The following is a 20,124-nucleotide window of genomic DNA, read 5'->3' as shown; positions in this document are numbered from 1 at the left end:
TTTGCGCCCATGTTTTGAAGTCGACGGGGTCAAAATGTAATAATACTGTTTAACAATATGTAACTGAATATGTAATACTAGATTTCATACATGATTTTACAGACTGGATGGATTTACATTCTAAATTTTCTTTTTTCCGGAAAGGATATAGAACTACAGGACTATAATCAAATCAGTGTATTCAAAATATTAACCAAGACAGATAGTCAAAATTGTTATTTTATTGACAATGTTTTATGTCGTCTTCAGGACACTTCTTTTCTTGGCAGATCTTGGAAGGATCGTCCTTCTTTACAAGTCGGTAGCAACAATCCTCCAACTTCTTTTTAACACACCCTTTGATTCTCTTTACCTTACTATTATAACCAATTCTGAAACGAAAGGATCATATTTCCATAAAATTTGTCTTATGGTGGTGGTGGTTGATGTAGTATTCGTAAAAAAAAATATAATAGACCCGAATAGTTCTAGCCTTTTCAGTGCTTGAAACTGGCAAAAAAGAGAAAGAGGGAGAGAGAGAGAGAGAGAGAGAGAGAGGGGGGGGGGGTAACGTCCACTCTACAAAAACTAGGTTATTTCGGGAAAACATGCGCAGACCGTGTTTTTTAAATCGCTAAATTCTAATTTGAAAATATTGCTATATTATTATAAATTTGTGTCAAATGTGTTATTCGTAATTTTTTTTTAATAAAATAATAAAAGCTAATAGTTCTAGCATTTTCAGAACTTGAAACCGACAAGAGAATCGTTGTCAAAGCGTAGCCCCCGATTAAAATACAGTCATTGTGTTTATTTTAATGTGATCGAATACTAAACACCGTTTAAACAGAGAGGGAGAGAGATGGTTTAACGTCTACTCGACACAAACTAGGTCATTTCGGGACTAACATATGGTTCAATTTTATTTGAATAACCGCTATCGCGTCCGGGTCTTTAGATGTGAGAGGAAACCGGAAGACCCAGAGAAAACCCACGGGATTGGATAATTAAGCGGTGCTTTTTTACGATCCTCAAAGTTTTCGGACGTAGGTTCAACTCGGCAAGAATATTTATTCACTGTGATACCCGCACTCCGTTCGTTTGACATAGGGATGGATAGGAACCGTCAGCGGACAGGCGTCCGATCAGAGGTCGTTCCTAGCCCAAAATACTGAACTGAAGTTGGATTCTAATCTTAAAATATACTATTCAAAAAAAGTAGGGGATATTTGATTTTGGGGGCATAATACTAAAATATGCAAATGACTACGAAAAAAGTCACTATAGAACCTAACAGAAGAAACATTTCCAGTTACATGTGACGCCCAAACGCACCAATAGCTACCGCATGGAATGCAGGTGATGCTTGGGATCATCATGGGGGTCGAACCCAAGATTTGCACGACTCTGACTTTGAATGTTACAGTCATTGTGGCATTGAATTCCAGGGTGGAAACATCAGTTTAATTGTTTTAGTGACCAGAAAAAAAATTTTGATATGCGTCGGCTTACCCAAAATGAAAGGTTACGTGCCCTTGGCATGCTACAGATCGGCACAACATAGGCGGTTGTGGCGCGGACGATGAATGTTTCTCAGTCTGTCATAAGCAGGCTATGGTCCAGATACCGTGATACACAATCTGTACAGGACAGACCACGCTCAGGTCGACCAAGGGCGACAACTCAAGCCCACGATCGATTTATCCGTACCTTGGCCTTGAGAAATCGTGTCATCACAGCAAATCAGATCAGCGCTCGTCTTCAAACAGACACTGGTGTGAGAGTGAGTGGCCAGACGATTCGGAATCGACTGCATAGGGGTCACCTTCGCGCCCGACGTCCTCGCGTGATCCCTTGTTTGAGAGATCATCACATTCAGGCAAGACGTCGTTGGTGTAGGGATCGTCAACACTGGGATAATCGACGCTGGAGCAATGTGATGTTTTCAGATGAGTCAAGGTTCACTGTTGATTTTTTGGACAGACGTAGGAGGGTGTGGCGTCGTCGAAACGAGCGCTTCCAAGACGTTAACGTCATCAGACATGATCGATTTGGGGGTGGTTCTGTTATGGTGTGGGGAGGCATCACTGTTGCTGGAAGAACGGCTTTACATGTTGTTGCAGGGCGTGTTACAGGCCAGTACTACCGGGACAACATCTTGGCAGTCCATGTTGTGCCGTTCGCACGACGTCATGGCCGCCGTTTCATCTTCCAGGATGACAACGCAAGATGTCACAGGGCCAGGATCGTTACAGGTTACCCCCAACAACAGAACATCACCACATTACCTTGGCCAGCACTGAGTCCCGACCTCTCCCCCATCGAGCATGTCTGGGACATGCTTGGACAGAGGTTACGTCAACGTCAACAACGTCCTGCCAATGTCCAAGAACTTGCTGCTGCGTTGCAACAGGAATGGGACAATCTGGACCAAAATGACCTTAGACGTCTCATTAGGAGTATGCCACGTCGGATCAATGCTTGTTTGGCAAACAGAGGAGGATTTACCCGTTACTGACTTGGTTGTGATGCTGTGGTAACTTTGCTGTTTGACCCCGGGTATCATTTTACACTTATAATGGTCAGTCTGTGCCTTACTTAGTCTAACGATCATTTGGAATAAATCGATGAATGTGAACATCATTTCATTTTGTCATTTGTTTCTTCGTCAGTTTCATTAGGTGACTTTAATAACACTTAAAAATCAAATATCCCCTACTTTTTTTGAATAGTATATATTCGACCCAATCATATTAAAATACAGATCTATATTTCGTTTCGTTTTTTTATACTTTCCATGGCCTGAGATCGGCTTTTGACCCTATGCCCTCAGACATTTGATTAACCAATCAGCATTGATGTTACTAGTGGATTATCCACAGCTCCGTGCAAAATACGCCTAAAGCTCGCCGTAACAGACCGTTTCATTGGCTAATCCCGCACACCATTCACAACACGTCAATGATAACAACTCTTCCAGATCCTAGTATAGTAAAGACAAGTAAAACGAAATTTTGAACTATAAAAAACGAAACGAAATAGGATCTGTGTTGTAATCAGATTGATATTCGACCCTAAGTTTGTATCTTAAAAGTCAATCGTACCCACAAAAGCTGTAATATTCCTCATCACAAGTATAATTGAGACATTTAGCGTTGTCAACCTTATATTTTCCTACGTTTAAAGTACCTACTGGTGTTTTACATGTTGGACCTGTAATAAAAATAATCCCCATAACAAATATGCTTGATACATTTAGTGATGGAAGTCACAGATTCACCAACATGTATATAGCACATGCATGTGATACACATGGTGAATTAGCACCTTTAATAAAAAATAAAGGTGAGAGAGAGATAGGGTTTAACGTCCACTCGACACAAACTAGGTCATTTCGGGACTAACATATGGTTCAATTTTATTTCCATAATTCGCTTGCGCGTAGGGGTCTTTAGCAGTGGGAGGAAACCGGAAGACCCGGAGAAAACCCACGAGGTTGGAGGTCGGTTACGGCCTTTGCGGATATGGCTCAAGGGCCCTCCCTTATTTGTCACTGTCCGACTTAAGATTATGTTTGTTGTAGTTACATTCATTTGTGTGGAATAATACTGCCTCAGTTCTGGCCTGGTCACTTGTGTTAGGTTAGGGGCCCACATGGTTAAGGCCCACATGGTTTATCCGGCGGGGGGCCTCCACATGCTTAAGGCCATAGGGTCCCCTCATGGTTTATCCGTCGCTGTCGCGGCCACCTGAAATAAAAGGTTTTCTAGTTTATGGCTGTCTACTTACCAGGAGTTGCCTTGTCCTTGTAGCCCGAAAATGCTTCGATTTCATAAACTAACATGGCTAAACAGCCAGCACCAAGCAACATACTAACACACTTCATCTTCGGAAAAAAACCTAAAAAAAAACCAATTTTCATCTAATGTCACCAGTATCATACAACGTTTGGGAAATATTCCCCATTTTTTCCTTCAGTTACCTCCCTTATTGTTAGTTTGTTTTTCAATTCTGTATCATCTCCGTATATTGCGTCCTGTCCTTAGGTTTGTCATGTGCAATTGTTCCTGAAGCTAGGCGTATCTAGAGGGAGGTGATGTCCAGGGGTCCACCCCCTACCCTCCACCCCATTGTTCGCGCAGAGCACATTTCTTCTCTCCGATACTCATTGCGATAAAGTCGAAGCCTCACACCAAATTTAATGTTGACTCCACCATGGACCCCCAACCCCCGCTGCCGGTGATTAGATCAACAACTAGGTCAGTTCTTGACAACCATGTGGAGACATAGGCATACGAGCTAGGGGGCAGGGGCAGCTGCCCCACTAATTTTTGGGCAATCTGACTTTTTGGACAGACGGGTAAAAGAGGAAACTAGTGGGTATTAACCGGGGGACCTGCAGGAAACTCACAAGCTGGACAAGCGACCTTACTCTTTGTCACGTACAATCTAGGAATCAAAACCGCGCCAATCGATTCAGTAACTGAAAACATAGTTAAAGGACAATGTTGGTGTCAGCCAGTATTATATATATCATCAGGTCTATCATATATGTAACATTGGCTGACGCCAACATAGTCCTTTAAGAAATTTGTCACCGACCACAAGATAAACCTGATTCATGTTCGTTCTAAGAAAGTAATCTGGGGATGTTACACATGACTTAGATTAAAGGTTTGTAATAGTACGTCGAGGAGAACATGAACAGCAACCAAGATGAATCTACGGACAAGACACATGATACCCGGATATTGCATATAATATACAACAACCGTATTCATGTATATCAATCAGTAGTCGTTCGGAATGGAAGAACAAACTGAGGTATAGTGAACATATTGGCGTACATACAAAATAACCCTTGACGGTTTGAATTCGATATAAGAGGAGGTCGTATTGCCGCTGCCCTGGCACAATTCCCCTCATAATCAAACCGTTGGGTATGCCCGTCTTCGTTAGCCCAATCGTTACAGTAGCACGTTAAACCCCGTCTGAATCCACGTACGTGCAAATGAGACGTCAGTTGTTCGTTCGATAAGATCAACTGTTCCTTGAGACCCCCTTCCTGTACCAATGACAAGGGGGAAACCATGCCAGGAAAGCACGAGAACTTTCTCGGCCAACACGTGGTACGATCCTGAGTTTTCCAACTAACTAAACCAGCGCAAATCCATGAATCAAATCATACTTATCCTGGATTTCAAATTCACAGCACCTAAGAGATATTCTCTGTATAATAATATTAAAACCAAAGAGCACGATATTTATATACTTTTGTTATAAACATCTGCTGTGAATGTGTCATCATTTTATTCGCTGACACCACTAAATACCACTGAATTGATTATGTTAATCAAAATAGAGTTGCATAATACGTCAAAACTACTTAAAGGGACCATCCCTCAAAAATAAAAGCCCATGTACGTATGAAATTTAGACACCAAAATATTGCTGGATGGTGTCTTTACCTTGTCGCAAAATTTCACCTCAAAATATTGAGTCGTTTGGAGATTATCTGGACACGTAACCCGTCTAAGATTTCTGGTCAATTTTTTCGTTGGGTGACCTGATAATATATTGCTGTTCCTTTAGAGATCTGTAAAGTACATGATCCACGTGCTGCACTTGATAATGAAAGGTAAATTTCAACTACACGTTAGTTTTATAAAATAAAAGTCTGGTTTTCTCCCGACACCGGTCAATCATAGATCATTCATCGCTCGAACCCATTATATCCATAGAATACACGACTCGTGTAGATATTTTAAAATGTTTACTGTGTTTTAAATAGCTGATATGATATTCCCATATTGTCACGGCAAGGTAACAAAATCAATTAGGAGATAAACACGTCCCGGGAATCACGGTGGCTAAGTGCGTAAGACGCTGGCTCGCTAGCCTGGAGGTCACGTGTTCGATCCCTGCATTGGCCGAGAAAGTTCATTGGGATTCTCCGGCGTGGTTTCCCCTTGTCAGTGATGCAGGACGGAGGGCCTGACAAGGAGAGCTGTCTAGTCGTTCGGATGGGACTAAAAACAGAGTTTCCGTATACTCATTGGCGTGCACGTAAAAGATCCCTTGACAGTTGAAATTGATATAAGAGTAGGTCGTAGTGCCGCTGTCCAGGCAAAATGTCGCTCATAGCACACTGTATGGTGTATGCTCGTCTTCATTAGCCCAGTTCGGAGCAGAACAGTAGGATGTTAAACCCCATTTCATTCCATTGCTAACACTTCCTGTTTCGAGTGATTCAAGCATGGTTAAATGGACACTATAAGCCCCCTCTCAATACGGAACAGGATGTGTTTATCTTATAATTGTAACACAAAGAACACATTTATAGGGTATTTGTGGAGATGTAAGTACGAACTGCTCTTGTCTGAATAATAACTATATTGATGAAATGGGCCCAAATTGAATTCTAATTCGTAGGAGTTTTTTCTTTTGAATATTATGAATAATACTGAGTTAGAAATGAAAATGAAATGAAATGGGGTTTAACGTCCTACTGTTCTGCTCCTATGCATGGGCTTATGAGGGAAATTTTGCCCGGGCAGCGGCACTATCGCCTACTCTTATATCGAATTCCAACTGCCGGGAAAGTTGGTAAGAGGTTGGGGGGGGGGAGAAAAATACTTCTTCGCCCAATAATAACGCAATGAAAACATTTTTCCAAGGGACCACTTTTATATTTATTTCCAGTGCTAGAAATTTTAACATGTTTTATTAATGTATAAAATGATCATCAACGCTAAATTAAATGGTCCCTTTGAAATATCCGACAAGAAGTAGCGAGAGAGAGAGAGAGAGAGAGAGAGAGAGAGAGGGGGGCGGCGGGCTTATAGGTCTATATAATTTCTCTAGATCACCTCTCATTTATTTTACTGTAATTTAGTTTCAATTAATTTTCATTTCATTGCATTTTAAATTTCCTGTGCGTATTTAATTTTTAACATAATAATCAACAGCTTGTGTTAAAGGTTGTATATAGCTCTATTCATTGGAATCTTAAAATAGACGAAATGAAATGGGGTTTAACGTCCTACTGTTCTGCTCCTATGCTGGGCTAATGAAGACGGAAATACGCCATACAGTGTGCTATGAGGGAAATTTTGCCCGGGCAGCGGCACTATCGCCTAATCTTATATCGAATTCCAACTGAGTCCAGATATACGAAACAAATTACCATTGCCACCCCTAGGTTTTAAAATGTTCTTTGACAGTCCTCCAGATGTTCTCTCCCCCCCCCCCCCCCTCGGCACATGGCGCCTTTCATATTTTGTGACTAATAAACAATTCAATTCCTATAATGAATTCACAGAATGTTTAATATCATATTTGGAAGTATATTTTACAACATAGCAAATAATTGATATCTATATTATACGCATATCCAATAATTGCTAGGCGGACAGCGAAATCACAACAAAAACTGTCTCTTGCATTTATTAAATGCATATATGATATGTCAGCATTAAACATACACTATGCAAGAGCAAAATATTCCTACTGCAGGTCTTTAGGCCTGAAATGTTATATAACTTATTAATTAAACAATAATTAACTGATCCACACCATGATCAACTCTCGACGCCATCGGTAGCCTGCGATATTTTCACGTGGGCGTATATTGTCGTCAAACTTGTCCATGTCCGTCCACAATTTGCCTGAAATGTCATCTGAATTATTAATTAACATATCCAGACCATAATCAACTCTCGATGTCATCGCTAGTCTGTGATATTTAATGAATTTGATGGAAATTTAACGTAAAAGTAGATAATCGAGACTTTTGTTTATTATAATACCGACGTTAGTAATGATGATCGAGACTAGCCTAAAATTGAAACGCTAAAATCGCGATTCAGAGTGAAGCAATTTGACTGAAATTTTCAGAATGTTCTGTTATCATTATCTATTTTGTAACTGTCCTGATGTTTCTAGCTTATGCACAAATTTGATGCCTGACAGTCTGATCGGCAATACTATATACCGGAAAACACCGGAAAACTACCGGAAAACACCATGTTATACTGAATACCGGAAAACACCGGAAAAACACTAAATACCGGAAAACACCCTATATAGGTAACCCGGAGAAGGGCTGTGCTATAAACCGGAAACTAACCCTAACCCAGGCACACAGAGGACCAGGCTCCCGGTTACCTATTTAGGGTACCAGTCTCCGGGTTATCTATTTAGGGTATTTTCCGGTATTTAGTGTGTTTTCCGGTATTTAGTGTTTTTCCGGTGTTTTTCGGTATTCAGTATAAAATGGTGTTTTCCGGTGTTTTCCGGTATATAGTGTTGCCGATAAGATTGTCAGGCATAAAATTTGTGCATAAACTAGAAACACAGGACATACTATAGAAAACATCATTTACAGTCAGTTTTTCAAAAATAGTTCTTGCTACTGACACATTACTGTCGTTAATCAGTAATGAAAATGAAAATGAAATAAATTGGGATTTATCGTCCGCCTGGGCTAATGAAGATGGGCATACGCCATACTGTGTGCCATGGGGAAAATTTTGCCCGGACAGCGGTGCTACGGCCTACACTTATATCGAATTCCAGCTGCCAAAGTGTACACGGGACCTCGGATTTTTGTCACCTACGAACGACTAGACAGCTTTCTTTGTCAGGCCCTCCGTCCTTTCTAAACAGGCACAAAATTTCTTTTGAAAAACTGACTGTAAATGTCGTTTTTTAGAGTATAATCTGGTGTTTCTAGCTTATGCACATATTTAACGTGGGACAGTCTTAGAAATTTATCAAATACGACGTAAATTCATGACTAGAAGTGGACCCCAAACTACACAAACTACTAGATTAGGGAACCCTGAAACTGACATACTCCTTTTCAGCCCATCCCTGAAAAGGGAGGGAAAAGACAGGATGTTAAAACGCGTTGCAAATTTCCACATTAATTTAATTATTAGTAAAAATATTCAACATAAACTAATAAATCGTATGTTACTTTACAGCTACAAACGAAATTGTTTCCGCTCTTTACAATATACAATTTATTGTTAGTTCGCGCAGAAAGATATGGTATATTTTTTTACAGCTACAAACGAAACTTTTTCCGTTTTGTCCAATAAACAATTTATTGTTAGTTCGCGTAGAATAATATGGTGTTGAAACGTGTTACAAATGTGCGTATTACATGTTAAGCCTAAAATTATTATAAATTAACAATTGGTATATTGTTCGATAGGTTTTATATGTAAAGGATATTAATATGACAGTTTTGTCAAGAAACTTGGTTTCGGAAAATAAACGTTCTGCTCTTAGTAAGGATGAAATTATATCTAATCACAGATCTGTACTCATTTCATTTGGTGGAGATACCTATACAGATCTGCCCTTGTTATATTGGATACCGTTGTTTCACAACTAACGGCAGTAAAAGAGGGTATTCTAACATACTGTGACAAAACATACTCTCGCTAGATAAGAAGAAACGAGAAAATAGCCCGTACATTTCCTGGTAATGCACGAACTTTTTCTATTGTTTTCGTTTTCTTTTATCTAGTGACAGTCAATTCTTTTTATAAATTGTCCGATATCCTCTCACAGTCTCATATAACAACTTTTCGTCTTCGTAGACATTACCTGTGAGCAGAAACTCGCCCGTCTATCTGTTATCGCTCCTTCTTGAAATCTTCGTTACGCATCTATCGTAGCAATGGTCTCTGTGTTAAAATTATATCTGGAACGTATTTAATCAGTTCTATCACATATGATAATGGTTGACACCAATATTGTCATTTAATTACAATACCACATATATATTTTGTTTAGAACCAAAGTAATTAAAAAAATAAGTACACCGCTAACAAGATAATTCAGATGTTGGAATGTTTAATTGATAATATCTTTGTTGTATTTGGAGGAGAAATATATCAGCAAGTAGTAGGTATCCCCATGGGCACCAACTGCGCACCTTTGTTTGCTGATTTGTTTCTATATTCTTACGGGGGGTTGGATCGCCAAATGGTTAGCAGGTGCGCGCTGTATCATGAGGCCTGTCATTGAGCTAACTGGCGTGGTTTCGAATCCCCGGTTGTACGTGGCAAGGAGTAGGGTTGCCTGTCCAACCTCGAGGGTTTTCTCCGGGTCCTCCGGTTTCCTCCCACTGCTACAGACCCCTACGCACAAGCGAATTATTGAAATAAAATTAAACCATATGTTAGTCCCGAAATGACCTAGTCTTCGTCGAATGGAGGTTAAACCTCATTTCTCTCTCCCTATTCTTACAAAGCCGATTATATACAGGCACGCTTAAAAACAAATAAACGATTAATCAGACATTATAATTTCACTTATCGATATATCAATGATCTTCTATCACTGAATAATCCTAAATTTAGTGATTATGCAGAAATCATCTGATGAGCTCGAAATTAAAAACACTACTGACAGTGACAATTACGCTTCCTACTTGGATCTGCGTCTCGATTTTGCCAATTGCCATAAACTGACTGTTAAATTATACGATAAACGTGATGACTGACTTTCCAATTGTCAACTTTCCATTTAGTAGTAGTAACATTTTACTATCACCAGCTTACGGAGTGTATGTGTCTAAGTTCGATACGCGAGAGGTTATTCCTTTTATTCTGATGTTTTAAGTAGATCGAGGCATTTGGCATCTGAGCTTCAACTACGGGGATACTTGTATTGCCAATTAACTTTAAAAAAATAAAATTAAAAAGTTTTATGGCCGTCATATTGACCTGATTAGTAAATATAACATATCTATTATGGCTATATATTATATTCTGGATATATTTAATTGACGCTTATACTATCTCCCTGATTATGTCTACTGATTACACTATTTTGCCTATAAAGCTAGGACTTCGAATTTTATTACCAAAAAATGGCCAGTACCACGTGCAAAATACACTTCCTGGAGACGGCCATATTGAATTATATTAATTACGTCATTTCCGTTGTTATATAAAGTATGAGTACAGTAAACTGACACAACCTCAAGAACGAGGAGATGATCAAGATTTGGACACCAATGGTATAGGAAGGGGGTTTTAAGGAACAGTTGATCTAATGGAACGAACAACTGACGTCTCATGTACACATTACCACGCCCGTGGAATCAGATGGGGTTTAACGTGCTAATGCAACGATTGGGCTAACGAAGACGGGCATAACCCACACAGTGTGTGGACACCACTTCCTCTAGAAACGTACCTAGGTTCAAGAACAATTGCACATGACAACCCTACCGACAGGACGTAATATACGGTGATGATACAGAATTGAAAAACAAACTAACAATAAGGGAGGTAACTGAAGAAAAAAATGGGGAATATTTCCCAAACGTATGATACTGGTGACATTAGATGAAAATTGTTTTTTTTTTGTTTTTTAGTTTTTTTTTCGAAGATGAAGTGTGTTAGTGTGTTGCTTGGTGTTGGGTGTTTAGTCATGTTAGTTTATGAAATCGAAGCATTTTGTGGCTCCAACTCAAAAGATTCTCCTGGTAAGTAGACAGCCATAAACTAGAAAGCCTGTTATTTCAGGTGGCCGCGACAGCGCCGGATAAACCATAGTGGGGGCCCCGGGGCCCTTAACACGTGGGCTCCCAGCCTAACACAGGCTACCAGACCAGAACTGAGGCAGTATTTAAAGTCGGTCAGTGACAGATACGGGGTAGGGGGCCTTGATTCATATCCGCGAAGGCCGTAACCGACCAGATTCGATTTTTAATCCCGGATTGATTGGGTCTGGGCTTCGTCCCCCTGACAATTTTGAAAATTGGACAGCTGCAAACGCGTTTTCCAGGATAAGGGTCGCTAGACCAAACTCGTGGGTTTTTTTTCTTCCGGGCCCTCCGGGTGACCCCCCCCCCCCTCTCTCTCTCCCCCTCTCTCTCTCTCCCTCTCTCTCTCTCTCTCTCTCTCTCTTGTCGGTTTCAAGCACTGAAATTGCTAATACTATTAGGTTTTATTAACTATTGTTTTACGAATACCACATCAACCACCACCAGCTTAAGACAAATTTCATGGAAATATGATCCTTTCGTTTCAGAATTGGTTATAATAGTAAGGTAAAGAGAATCAGAGGGTGTGTTAAAGAGAGAGAGAGGCAGAGAGAGAGAGAGAGAGAGAGAGAGAGAGAGAGAGAGAATGGGGTTTAACGTCCACTCGACACAAACTAGGTCATTTCGGGACTAACACGTGGTTCAATTTTATTTCACTATTTTGCTTGCGCGTAGGGGTCTTTAGTAGTGGAAGGAAACCGGAGGACCTGGAGAAAACCCACGAGGTTGGACAGGCGACCCTACTTCTTGTCACGTACAACAAACAACTAGGGAATCGAAACCACGCAAGTTGTCTCAATGACAGACCTTATGATACAGCGCGCACGTGCTAACCACTCGAAGGTGACACGTTATCATAGTGGAGGAAATAGGGAGTTATCCCACGAGTTTGAGAACCCCTCCCCCTCTTTCGTTCATTAATTGTTTTTCGGCTGTATTTGTATCCACCTCAGCGCCTATTTTGGGCAGTGCCTGTATAGTCCATCTAGCTATCCCCGCTCGCAACCACTTCGGATTGCTAAATGTATAATACAGTTCATGACGTGGGACAGATATATGCTGTAATGCTTCAGCGTCCTTTTCGATTGGCCGGTGAATGTTTCCAATACGTTCATGTCTGACGTCGCCCAATGGCGATATAGAAATTATTACGTCAGTGGTATTCTAGACGTGACCAAACAGTTTGTCACTTGTTTAACTATTATAGAATGTAACCGTTGCCTAATGACCCGGCAACATCTTGGAATAACTCCATGGTCTCCAAGACGTTAAAAGAGTTCGATTACAATAGTGCACGTTAAAGGCAACAACGTTATAAATGGTGCGTGTAGAACCGGAAGTGAAATTAATAACCCAGTATTTTTCAAATGTTTCAATGCATTAACATACAATATATATTAAAGGAAAACTAAATTTGATTTAGTTAATTGTTATTATATTTTAAAAAAAAATAATAAAAAATAAATAAATAAATAAAAAAATAAAAATACAAAATCATTATTCAAATTTGATGATCTTGGGGTCTATTCCTAGGTTTTAGGGGGCAAAGAACTCATTAAGATCATTAAAAATGATGTTGGCCTATTATGTCAAAAATGGCCGCCAATACCTCGACATGACCGCAAGTCCATAACTATTGACTCAAATTTGATAATCTTGATGTCTATCCCCAGGTTTTCGGGGGCAAGGAACATAGTAAGACAACTCTGGATGTCACTGACCTGTTCAATCATTACGAAATTGAGTTCATGACCTTCAGCTGTCCACTATCACCTAATTATGCACAAACACCCCTGTCCATTGAATAAGTTTCAGAGCGTTCAATTTTGAGTGTCATCCTCCTCCTCAGTATCGACCTATTGAGTGTTATTTGAATTGTCACAGTTGTCACTTTGACAAGGGCTACATGCAGCAGTGTAGGGGAGTCCATAGCGTCTGCAGCTACATCGAGAACAGTTGCAGTGGATAATTTGCAAGAGTTCGACAGGCGCAACATTGTTTTGGGTCATAATTGAAAATAACTGTTCATTTTCCTGCTTCCATTCCTATTCAGTTGGGTTCATTTCATTTGTCATCACCGTCCATACCATAATTTGAAAGTACGCACGTTGGCTATGAAATCTTGTTGCAGGTGATGTTGGGGAAAGCCGTTAAGGGATGACAAATGCTTCAGCAGTTCCCACTTTCTTGGTGAAAATGATATGGCACAGAGATGATAGCGTATCATTCGATTTGCCACCAAAGAGATCAACCATCAGGTCTTTGCCAAGATTTGGTGTGGCCTCTTGGGATTTGTTTTGAAGGGTAAATGCACTAGCACAGGACTTCATGACAGGAACAGATTTCACTAATTTCCGGAAGGCGGACATTTTTCCGATGCCTAAAATCCTTGAAGTTAAATCACAGCCTGAGTAGACATGTACAAAGAGAATCTCGTTTCACGCATCGCCTCCTAAAGTTTCTTTCAACAGGTTAATGTTATACACTTTATAATCTTTTGACTGCTTGTTTGAACGGAAGTAGATGATCTAATTGTCTGTTCTGGAGAAATGAAGGAGCAAGATCAGCTAATCTGTGACAATTCCAACAACACTCAAGAGGTCAATACTGAGGAGGAGGATGGCACTCAAAACTGAACGCGCTGAAACTTATTCTATAATAGTGGACATCTTAAGGTCATGCATACAATTTCATAATGATTTAACAGCTCAGTGATATCCAAAGTTCTCGTAATGTGTTCCTTGTCCCCCAAAACCTGGGGATAGACATCAAGATCATCAAATTTGAGTCAATAGTTATGGACTTGCGGTCATTTGGAGGTGTTAGCGGCCATTTTTGACATAATAGGCCAACATCATTTTTAATGATCTTAATGTGTTCTTTGCCCCAAAAAACCTAGGGAAAGACACCAAGATCATCAAATTTGAGTTGATAGTTACATAGTTATGATCATTAAGACGTTTCGGTGGCCATCTTTGACGCCATCTTGAAAAAAAAACCACTTTTCCGGGGGTCCTACTTTGGTAAACTTTTAGTATGTTATAAAGTACACTAAACCCTACCAGAATCAGTTGAGAAACCTTTTGTAGCAGTTTTTGAGTGGTTGAGGGGGTATTTTTCATATATTGACCTGACTAAATGGAGTTTAGAGTTATATAAATATAGTTATAAAAGCACACTCTTCGAGAGTTAATTGATCATTGACTAAAAAAAAGTACAGAACGCGGAAATCCTACCGAGACCCAGGATTGTGTCGCAGTCCGTTTTCTGGAGATCCGTGGCCAGGGTAGTGTCACATGGATCTGTCATTCGGAATAATGTAGCAGCTTCAGCTCGGCTATTCGTTTATACATAAAATGCCCGTATCAAACTTCAAAGACGTTTCATTGTGCTGTTCTCGGAAGAAAAATCGTAATTGCACTTTTAAATCGAATTTAAATGGTGTAAAATTTCAATATCATGAATTTAGACAACTACGATAATGGGTGGTAATATTTTTATTCACTTGACTAAATGGGGTAGCCTCCCTTGTGAATATGGGTGGTTATATGTTTATTCGCTTGATTAATGGACAATATTGGTGCCAGTCATTATCACATGTGATAAAACTGGTTAAACACGTTCTAAATATAATTTTAACACAGAGATCATTGCTACGATATCTGCGTAATAAAGGTTTCAACAATCGGAAGTGACGAACGCAAAAGGAAAACACGAGTAATGTCTCTATAGAACTGACTAATGTGAGGAGTGATAACAGATACATGGGCGAATTTCTGCTCACTAATAATTCCTTCCAAGATGAAAAGTTGCTATATGGGACTGTAAGAGGATACACGAGTTATCGCTCTATATAACTGACTGAAGTGATAATGACTGACACCAATATTGTCCTTTAAATGGGGTGTAAAATATTTATATCATTATACACAACATATTACGTAGGTAAAATAGAGAGAGGGAGAGAGAGAGAGATAGGGAGAGAGAGAGAGAGAGAGAGATGGGTTTAGCGTCCACTCGACACAAACTAGGTCATTTTGGGACTAAGACATGGTTCAATTTTATTTCAATAATTCGCTTGCGCGTGGATGTCTTTAGCGGTTGGAGAAAAACGGAGGACCCGGAGAAAACCCACCAAGTTGGACAGGCGACCCTACACCTTGTCACTTACAACCGGGGAATCCACACTACACCAACATCAAATCTTTTAAGTACATAAGTCGAAAAAACATCTGGTATCATTTCGCGTTTTAGGAGTTGACATAAAATATTTAACAATAGGTTAGTCCCCAAATGACATAGTGTGTGTCTCGATTGGACGTTAAACTCGTTCTTTCTCTGACGTGCGCGTAAAAGAACCCTTGACGTTTAGAATTCAATTGTTTTCAATAATTCTCGACCCTACTCCTTGTCACGTACAACGTATACAAGTGCGGAATCGAAAGCACACGAGTTAAACCATTTGAAACAATCCCCGTAGATAAATCCTTTCCCTCATAGGACACTGTATCCCAGTCGGACGTTAAACCCCATTTCATTTCATTTCGTGTGCGATTACATTAGTGACATGACATTCGAGGCATCCACTAACTACTTCAACTTTCACTATATTGTTGTTTGCAAAGGTCGGGGTCGGTGAATGGTTAGCACGTGCGCACTGTGTCATAAGGTTTGTCATTGAGTCAGTTGGCGTTGTTTCGATTGCCCGGTTGTACATGGCAAGGAGTAGGGTCGCCTGTACAACCTCGTGGGTTTTCTCCCGGGCCTCCGGTTTTCTCCCACTGCTAAAGACCTCTACGCGCAAGCGAATTATTGAAATAAAATTGAACCATGTGTTAGTCCCTAAATGACCTGGTTTGTATCGAGGGGACGTTAAACCCCATCTCTCTCTCTCTCTCTCTCTCTCTCTCTCTCTGTTTGCCAGGGATTTAAAATCTCTCAAATGGCTATCAGAGACATTTAAAATGGTGTTGGTAATGTTTTAGATAGTAAGTTAATAAATGACATATATCTATATTTAATTTAGTGCAAGATAATTCTGTTGACTCGATAACCTGTCTGATAAATCATCAATCTGCTTCACAGAGTATTAGGAAAGTCTTCTAATATCTCTGTAAAAGATGTCTGCCCTCAACACATCACGTCATATCACGCGGCGTCAATCACTGGCTCAATGACGCATGCATTGTTCACATAATTCGTTACTGGTTCGAGCAGAATGGCGCCTTTTACTCATTTTAATACCCATTTACACTAAAATAGGAAATGATTTTTACCTACAAATATTTCAAACGTCTTTATTTATTTTTTTAATACATAAAAAAAAATGTTTTAGAATTTAATTTGGCGGAAGAATATGTGTGGCTCATTAAGTCGCATCTTTATCAGTGATTGTCGCGGCCTAGCGAATATTCACTGCGGATCAGTTTGATAAACCATACCACTTGAACAATCTGTCTAGGTTTTTATATGTACCCTTGTAAATCGTCTTTTATTTATTAACTGTGTCATTTTAACATTCTAGTATATGTATATCCAAAAATAGGCCCACAGCAAATATTGTTAGCCATGAGAAACATTAAAGGAGCTAAATCGCTAATATTTAGGACCTAGAAATTGACACAAATGGGTCGCAACAGATATAATAATGTAATATGAATGCATATAAACTGATTTACATTCAATCGTTTCCATTTTTACTGTAATTTCAAATCAGTTATGTTCCGCGAAATGCGCCAGAAGTCTCAATCGAATGGCAATCTCTAGCGTCTGGTTATTCCAGTCGACACCGATAGTATTTATTACACTTGCTCTCCAGATAAGAATATGAGGTCACCATTTAACATGACTTGTGAAATATGTGCTGAAACGCATTATAGTACACGATTTGTGTACCAATGGTAAAATGATTATATTGTCTTAAATATTGGATATCGGACGCCCATCTTTTTACCGGTATAGATCACAACATCAATGTTGATTTAAAATGACAAATAATTCATGTTTTCAATGTCGAAAACTGTGGATGATATTATGTTAGAGACTTAGCTACTTTAAGGCGCGGGGGGGGGGGATGGCAGAGTGATTAGCACGTGCGCGCTGTATCATAAAGTCTGTCATTGAGTCAACTGGCGGGGTTTCGATCCCCCGGCTGTACGTGACAAGGAGTAGGGCCGCCTTTCCAACCTCGTGGGTTTTCTCCGGTTCCCCAGGTTTCCTCCCACTGCTAAAGACCCCTACGCGCAAGCGAATTATCAAATAAAATTGAACCATATGTTAGTCCCGAAATGACCGTTAAACCCCATTTCTCTCTCTCTCTCTCTCTCTCTCTCTCTCCCACTTTAAGGCTCGTGGTATAAGCAGTACACTTTATATCACAAGTTCTGTTATTGAGTCAAGTTTCATGATTTCGATTCCCCGTTTGTGCACCACCCTCGGCATCCCCGGTGGTATCGTTCCGTTCTACTGATATTGAAATAAAACTATCTCTCTCTCTCTCTCCCTCTCTCTCTCTCTCTCTGTACATTACAGAAGAACAGGTGCCCGTTTGTTAGCTTTAACTCGTTGCATTGTGTAGGTGTAAACCTATTGTTGATGCTGCATACAAAACATAAGTACTCTTGAAACATGTCGACGGATTTAAATCCCACATTATTTATTATTTAAGTTACGGGTGAAGCTTTATAGGCTATGCAGTTTCGCTGTGTTTGCATCAAAAATATAAAATCTTCTTTGAAATTTAACTAGACTATCCAAATATGGAGAGAAGCGGGTCCCTGTATTATGATAATTGTTTTAATCCATAAACTAAAAAGACGAATATCTTTGGTTGAATGAGCAGGTGTCCGTTTTTAACCTGTATGCGCTACCTGTGATATAATGAATAAAGTTATTTGAATACCTGTATGTAGTAGGTGTATAGACAGCGAGTCAGTATATTATTATACATTAGATAAAGACCTACCAGTGTGGTCGTCTGTCGTGATTAACGATGTAGACACACTCACCGCCATTTTTTATAACTCAGGTGCGAATATATTAATCCACAGGTAAGCTGTTTATCAAATATTATTTTCAAAATTATGCTGAATATGCAAATACCCGGTAATCTCAATGACAATTTCAATTTGTTTCGAGGTATTGGATGAATGAAATGGGGTTTAACGTCCTACTTTTCTGAACCTACTACGCTAATGAAAACGGGCATACACCGTACACTGTTCTATCCGGCCCAATCGGAGCTGAACAATGGGAAATTAAACCCCATTTCATTTCATTTCGCTCTATCAGACAAATTTTGCCCGGAAAGCAATTGAATTCCAAACGCCAAGGGTTCTTTTACGTGCACGCCAGAGAAAGAGCAAGTTTTACGTCCACTCGAGACAAACTATGTCATTTGGGGACTAACATATGGTTAAATATTTTATGTCAACTCCTCAAACGCGAAGTGGTACCAGTTGTTTTGTTGGGGTTTTTTGTTGTTTTTTTATGTTTGTGTAGTGTGAGTGTGTGTGGGGCGGGGTGGTGGTGGTGGGGGGGGGGGTAATGGTTTAACGGGAGTGCGTGGAAATGAAATGAAATGAAATGGGGTTTAACGTCCTACTGTTCTGCTCCTAACCTGGGCTAATGAAGACGGACATACGCCATACAGTGTGCTATGAGGGAAATTTTGCCCGGGCAGAGGCGCTACGGCCTACTCTTATATCGAATTCCAACTACCAAGGGATCTTTTACGTGCACTCCAATGTGTACACGGGACCTCGGTTTTTCGTCCCATCCGAACGACTAGACAGCTGTCCTTGTCAGGCCGGAAAATCTGAATGAACTTTCTCGGCCAATGCAGGGATCGAACACCCGACCTCCAGGCTAACGAGCCAGCGTCTTACCCACTTAGCCACGTGATCCCGGGAGTGCGTGGAATGATAAGGTCTGTTATTGAGTCAAGTGATGTGGTTTCGATCCCCTGCTTGAACGTGACAAGGAGCCTGTCTAACCTTCACTATCTACTTCAACTTTCACCATATTGTTGTTCGCAGAGGGAGCGGGGTACGAATGGTTAGCACGTGAGCGCTGTATCATAAGATCTGTCATTGGTTTCGATTCCCCGGTTGTACGTGACAAGGAGTAGGATCGCCTGTCCAACCTCGTGGGTTTTCGCCGGGTCCTCCAGTTTCCTCCACCTGCTAAAGATCTCTACGCGCAAAGGGGGGGGGGTCTAGCGGTTTAACGCGTGTGCGTGGAATCACGAGGTCTGGCATTGAGTAATGGAATAAAGATTGTTTATGTTCATAAACGGAGACAACTAATAAAACTCCATAACAATTAATAATGTTGGCTAAGTGGAAGACGCTCTCTTGAGGTCCACGTGGTTCAAATATATTTGAAATAGATTTTTTTTATTTTGGGTTTAGAGCGAAACCTTTTACAATATAGAATTATGCTTCCGAACGCAGTCTTACATTAACGTTATTTTAACACGAAGGTAGATCATATTTAGACTATATAAATACAAATATTACCTTATCACAGGTAACGTTTAACGAAACTAGAAATAGATATATTTGTATTGATATATC

At 40.1% G+C, this 20,124-nt stretch overlaps 1 protein-coding gene and 1 long non-coding RNA gene across 4 annotated transcripts in view; one reads left to right on the top strand and one right to left on the bottom strand.

Moving 5' to 3' along the window:
* Positions 1-231: 231 nt before the first annotated feature.
* The window catches only part of LOC126822409 (uncharacterized), a 21,127-nt gene continuing 1,234 nt past the window's right edge, over positions 232-20,124 (bottom strand). For both annotated transcript variants that reach the window (XR_007680806.2, XR_007680805.1), the window contains exons 2-4: positions 3,769-3,879; positions 3,084-3,192; positions 232-371 (exon numbers count right to left, since the gene is read on the bottom strand). This is a non-coding gene — a long non-coding RNA (uncharacterized LOC126822409). The remainder of the gene's footprint in view (positions 372-3,083; positions 3,193-3,768; positions 3,880-20,124) is intronic.
* The window catches only part of LOC126822335 (serine/arginine repetitive matrix protein 2), a 17,253-nt gene continuing 15,645 nt past the window's right edge, over positions 18,517-20,124 (top strand). For both annotated transcript variants that reach the window (XM_056101315.1, XM_050551167.1), the window contains exon 1: positions 18,517-18,597. The gene's annotated coding sequence lies outside the window, so the exon portion shown is untranslated. The remainder of the gene's footprint in view (positions 18,598-20,124) is intronic.

Source organism: Patella vulgata, chromosome 5 (assembly GCF_932274485.2).
Source record: "Patella vulgata chromosome 5, xgPatVulg1.2, whole genome shotgun sequence".
NCBI classification, from domain to species: Eukaryota; Metazoa; Mollusca; class Gastropoda; family Patellidae; genus Patella; species Patella vulgata.
The sequence above is the reverse complement of the archived record's forward strand: the minus strand, read 5'-3'. Positions and strand labels throughout refer to the sequence as shown.